Raw genomic sequence first — 5,829 nt, forward strand, 5'->3', positions numbered from 1 at the left:
ATGCCTTGCTACTTAACCACCTTTGCTACTCATGTGAGAAGTGTCTCAAGCTAGAAAATGCAGTTTCTCCATGCCAAGCCCATGGGGAGGGCCTGAGTTTAAGCAACTTTCTGGAGTTTCTTTTCTGCTTGGATAACATTCCCAGCCCTCCAGGAGCTGGAAAACTGGCTCCAGGAGCTGTAACATCTTTAACAATTTAAATGACTTTAAATTGTCATTTCTGCAGCCTCACTGGGGAGAAAGAACATTTTTCTCAGGAGATCTGAAACTAAGGATCTACCAGTTTTTTGGCCATGTGGTGGCTGATGGACCAACCTCCCACCCATGCTGTGTGCCCCACATGACCTGAGTGATGTCACCTGCCCCCACTACTCCATCCTCAAAAAACAGGAGATGTTTCATACCCAAACTACAACTGCAACACACCACAGCAGCAGGGTCAACTCAGAACCACCCACATTTCTTCCATGCTTGGATTTTTTTTCCAGGCTATTTAGTTACTTGGAGGGTGCCTTCAAATTCCTGATAAAAACCCAAATCTTCTAGAAGTGGGATGGTTTCTTTAATCACCTCCACTCATTTACATAACCTTTTTAAAGCAAATAATGGCATTTTATTGGCTGTAGACTGATGAATAAAATCTGCATGAGGATAAGGGTTAGCTTGGGCAGTGGATGGCCCCAGACCAGAATAAAGCCACAGATAAAGGGCTCTGAATCCAACCCAGGTACTAACAAAGAGACAATTTTTGATGTATCAAGAGAGAAAATAAATTAGCAACATTTTAAATTAAATGGGAGCCCTTCTGATACATTATTGCAAAATTTCAATTTTGCTGGTTCTTTCCAGGCAGCCTGTGCAAAGACAGGAGGAGAGACACCTGTGTCTTTGTGACAGAGCAGAGCAGAAGTGCAGTGTCCCCAAGGGAAGATGGACCCTGCAATCCATCTCTCCCAGGAGGGCAGGGACTCTCCTCCGGACTCTGCCTCTGCTGGGCTCATTGCTATTCTATTTATTTGCTTTTTCTCATCACCTTTCCTGCTTATCTCTTTTGCCCTGGATGCCCTCCTTCATCGGCAGCTCCCGGCCTGCAAAGGGCCCCCTGTTTGGCAGGAGCCTCTGAACACAGCTGGGATTCACTGAATAAATAAATAAGTAGATCTGCCTGTCATAACTATACTTTAAATTCCCTGCACGGGAGAGACTTCCCCTTTACATTCTTTCAGCTAACACTTTTACCAGGAACCACAGGCTGAAAAAATTGATCTTTTTGGCTGTTTTCACCTAATGCTCTTGGTAGATTTGATTCCTTACAGGTATTTTTTGAAAAATAGGCTAAACTAAGGAATGGCTTATTACAGTTACAAACTGCAGTTAATAGCAAAAAAAAAAAAAAAAATTCCTTGGCTGCATTTGAGAGAAGGTTGAGACCAATGAAGGAATATGAAGTATTTTTTACTCAAAATCGTAAAACTAGTTATTATCACAATTAAGAGAAAGCAGAAATGGGAGGAGGAGATGAGCTTGCTCTGTATTTTGTAATATTCATCTCACATTCTCCTTGAGGGATAAAATTCTAAACTCACATGCCTCTGCAGTCAAGGTTTAAACTTTAGGTCTAGATGGAAGTGTTCTCTAGCTCTACACAGAGGAATGAAAAGCTGGATGAAGAATTGGAGGAAGTGTAGGAAAGCAAGCAGGAGAGAGGTGTTGGGTTCCCTTTAAAGCAGGTACCTAAATCTGAGGATTTTTTTTAAACCCTCTTTAAGATGAAGGCTCTGCTAATAACATGTCCAGAAGATGGCTCCTGGCAAATTGCTTTGTTATTCTTGTCAAAAAAAAAAGTCCCTTGGAAGCAGTCAATTTTAAACCATATATCAAAATGATTAATTGCCCTTAAATGAGCAGATGTTGAAGTACCCTTGAATGGGGCTAACGCTTTTTGGATTGCAAACATAATGTATTCATGGACTTGGAAAAATATCATTAGGGCTATTAATTAGCTATAAGCACCAAAAGCTTTGGTGACTCCAAGGTGTTCGCTTTCTCTTTTTTTATTTTTTTTCCTCTTCTTCTTTTTAAGACTTAAGGGGGAACAACTGGTTTTTCTGGAATAAGGTTAGCAGGTATTTTTTTTTTGAATGCAGCACAGAAAACCTTGTCAAGTAGCTCAAATTGGAAAAACTGTAAGAAATACTGGCTGACCTCTAAATATGGGTAGGAACCAGCCCAAACAGCCAGGACTTAAGGAGTGAGCACTAGTGGGGCAAAGAAAGAGAAAGGAGGGAATAAAAGAAAGAAACCTGACATTACAGGAGGCTGCTTAGAATATAATTCTACCCTCAGCCAAAGGAAAATGTGCTAAACCACAAATGTTGCATGAAGGTTTGAGTCGATTTCAGGGGGGAAAGGTGCTTTGTGTCCTCTTAATTTGGGGAGAAAGAAACTTTTATTGCATACTTGACCCCAGAGGAAAAAAATATAAATTCCTCTTCCCACTAATCTTACTTTCCTCCAAACCTCCAAGAGCAAAAGGAGAAATGTAGCAAGCTGTGGCTTGAGACTTTTTAGTAACAGAAAATCCTTAACTGCGAGCCAACTGAGAGCCTATTTTGGTCTCTTTTCAAATACTGCATCAAATATATTTTCAATGAATTCATGAAAAAAAAAAAAAAAAGGGAGTCAGAGAAGAGAAAAAAAAGTTTTTAAATCTGTTTAAGTTTATAAACAAGATTAAAGAAACAATGTCAAGGGTCTTATGGAAATGGTGATAGTGCCCCTTTAAATAAGAGCAAGTGGAGATTTTCTATATCACTGTGCAGTTTAAATCTTTCTTGATGGACCGGACACTAGTCCTCCTTAAATCCTTCAGAAAGCTGCTTTAAGGAAAAAGGCTGCGAGGAATTTCTTCTCGCTTTAATTGCTTAAGAAACGGTTCCCACAATGAGCTGTGGCCTAGATTTGCCTCTCATTTAAGTTCTGATTTTTAAAAGTTCACAAGTTAATCCCCTTTCGGTCTCACACGAATGCAGTTGGCGTCGGGGACAAAGTACTGGACAATGTCTGGAACATTTCAAACCCCCAAAAGATGCCCCATACCAAAAAAAAAAACCAAAAAAAAAAAAAAAACCCCAAAAAAAGAAACAAACCCAAAAAAAGAAAAAAAAAAGGGGGGGAGGGGGATCTCAAAACAATCCGAAACAAAACCAAGCAGCAAAGTGGCCTTGATTTAGTTAAGTAGCTATTTTAAGACCTTTGTTGCCATTATAATTTGAGGCAAGTAGAAATGTCTTGCACTGTATTTGCCATAGATCTGGGGGTAAGGAGGTTTGTCAGTGTTCTGAGCTTTCTTCCTTGTCCATCTTCCAAAGATGGAGCTTTATTTTTCATCATTCAGCCTAAAATTAAATTTTCACTTCTTTAACACAGTTTACTGTCTTGGCAAGAGGTATTATAAAATTCACACACACACACACCACACACACAAAAAAAAACCAACCAAAAAAACAAAAAAAACCTACCAAACAAACAAACAAACAAAAAAAATATCCACAAAATCGACAAAGAGAGAGAGGGAGGGAGTTAATGCATTAGCTGTTTAAAACATAACCAGCTTGGCTTTTATTTTGGTTGTTCTGAAGGAAAGGACCATGATTTCTGTGCAAATGCAAATACATTATTCTGCAGGGATGGGGATGGAGTGGTGTGCGTTCAATACCCGAGATAGGGAAATTATATGTATTTCTAAATAAAATGAGAAAACCACAATTTTCTTCCAACATTATGCGCTGATTGTTCCACTGTTTTTTTGGTTTTTGGTTAGGTTTTTGTTTGGGGTTTTTTCCCCCAAAAAATAAGCAGTTTTTCAAATTAAAAGTAGCAGCTGTCCTTCCTGTCATGCAGGTGAGGGGGCTTAAAGCCTACATGGAAGCCTGAAATTTACGGTTTACTTAGGAAAGACATAAAAAATTGTCTTTGAAGGGGATTTTTTGGTACATGTAAAGACCCAGACAGTTTGCCAAAAATATTACTGCTAATATCATGGAAACTTAAAATGTCCTTACTACATGGCAAACTAATAAATTCCTCCCACCCCGTCTCGAAGTGCAGGATCAAGTCTGGGTGGCAGATTCATTTATTTCCATATTTCATTTTGTTCTGTGAGGCAAAACTCATAGAGAAAAATTTGCCCGGCATCTACCCTCGTATCCTCCGTTTATATTATTATTAGTAGTAGTAGTAGTAGTGGTATTATTGTTATTATTGTTATTATTGTTGTTATTGTTATTACTGTTATTATTATTATTTTGGCAGGGGCGAAAAGAACCATTTCTCGCCCAGCCGAGCCGAGGTTTTGTGGCGGAGCCGGTGCCAGACTCAAGTTTGAGGAGCCCCGGGGTGGATGGGGAGGCTCGTGGGGGGAGCGGGGGGCTCCTGGGGGGGTCCCCCCGGGGCTGCCTTCCCTCCTCCTGCGCATTCCGCATCCCTCCCTCGCCTGCCCGCGTTTTGGGGCAGAAACCCCTGTAATCTGGACACGAGTGGTGCCGATTCCCTGATGCTTCGCCCCATCGATACCTCGGGGCAGGGGGGAGATGTGCTAAGTCAGTTCCGCAGGCAAACTGGGGTCACTTTTCCGAGCTGCGCTAAACGCGCTGTTTACTCGTTTGTGCGAATTTGAGCCGAATTAAACGCAATTATTTATTTATGGGCGCCGGTTAAACGGCAGAAATCCCGTCGCTGGAGAGCTTGGGAAGATATTTTAAAGACAGAGGGGAAGTCTTATTATTTCTTCGAGGGGAAGGGAGGAATTAAAACAAGCTTTTTCGTCGAAGTCATTACAAAATCTCCCGTGCTCTCAGCGAGCAGAGAGTCGAGACAATGGTGACATCGCGGTCGCAGGGGTTGGGAATTCGTGCCTGGCTGCGAGCGACAATACAGAACCGAGTGAGAAGAGGCTGCCCCAGCCCGGACAGGCAGAGCCCCCGGCCACGGGAGCGCAGCAGCCCCGCCAAGTTTGCCGCCTTTGGAGCAGATTTTTGTCCCCCGGGGTTGATGCTGCTGCCCCAGATCCTGCGAGCTACAGGTCGGCGGGGCTGCTCCCAGCCGGGTTTTGAGGGGCGAGGAGGGGCTTCCAGGGGGGCGCTGAATTTTGGGAAGCGTCGCCAGCCGGCTCCCCGGCGTCCCCCGCTGCAAGTCGTTGTGATGAGCGCAGAAGGGAAGGTGCCGGTGGCAAACTCGGGGGGCGGTGGCACTGGTGTTGTCCTCTGCGGGAGCACCTCAAAAAAAGCAAAAAGGGCCACTCCGCGTTGTCCGTTCGGGGTGCTGCCCAGGCCAGCCCGGGGTCGGCTCCCCGAAAAACGTACCCGAAAAGAGGTCGCGGCGATCGGTGCGCCGAGTTTCGCCCGATCGGTTTCGTGGCCAAAAGCGGGTGGTTGGTTTGGAGGTTGCGGGGGGAAGCACGGGGCGAGGGGCTCTCCTCGCTCCTGGGGGCGAGCGGGACGTCGGCGGAGCGAGGGCACGAATAGGTTGGAATAGATTTCAATAGGTTCACCCCCTCCCTCTCTTTCTCGAGACGATCGCTTGGTACCCCATAACCTCTGGTTTAAAAAGAATAAATATATACAATAAAAATAAATACAAGAAAGTGGCACTGGAAGCCTTCTGGTGTCCCGAGCCAGACCGATCCCTTCTGGGTTTTTTTCCTTCTTCTTTATTTTTTTTTTTTTTTCTTTTGGTCCGAATTTGTACAAAATATCAAGCTCAAATTAAAAGGTCCTCTCCCCCCTCTTATTCTTTCTTGTTCCCTTAATTCCTGTCTAAACGGTTTTG

Source organism: Taeniopygia guttata, chromosome 8 (assembly GCF_048771995.1).
Source record: "Taeniopygia guttata chromosome 8, bTaeGut7.mat, whole genome shotgun sequence".
In the NCBI taxonomy this organism is placed as follows: domain Eukaryota; kingdom Metazoa; phylum Chordata; class Aves; order Passeriformes; family Estrildidae; genus Taeniopygia; species Taeniopygia guttata.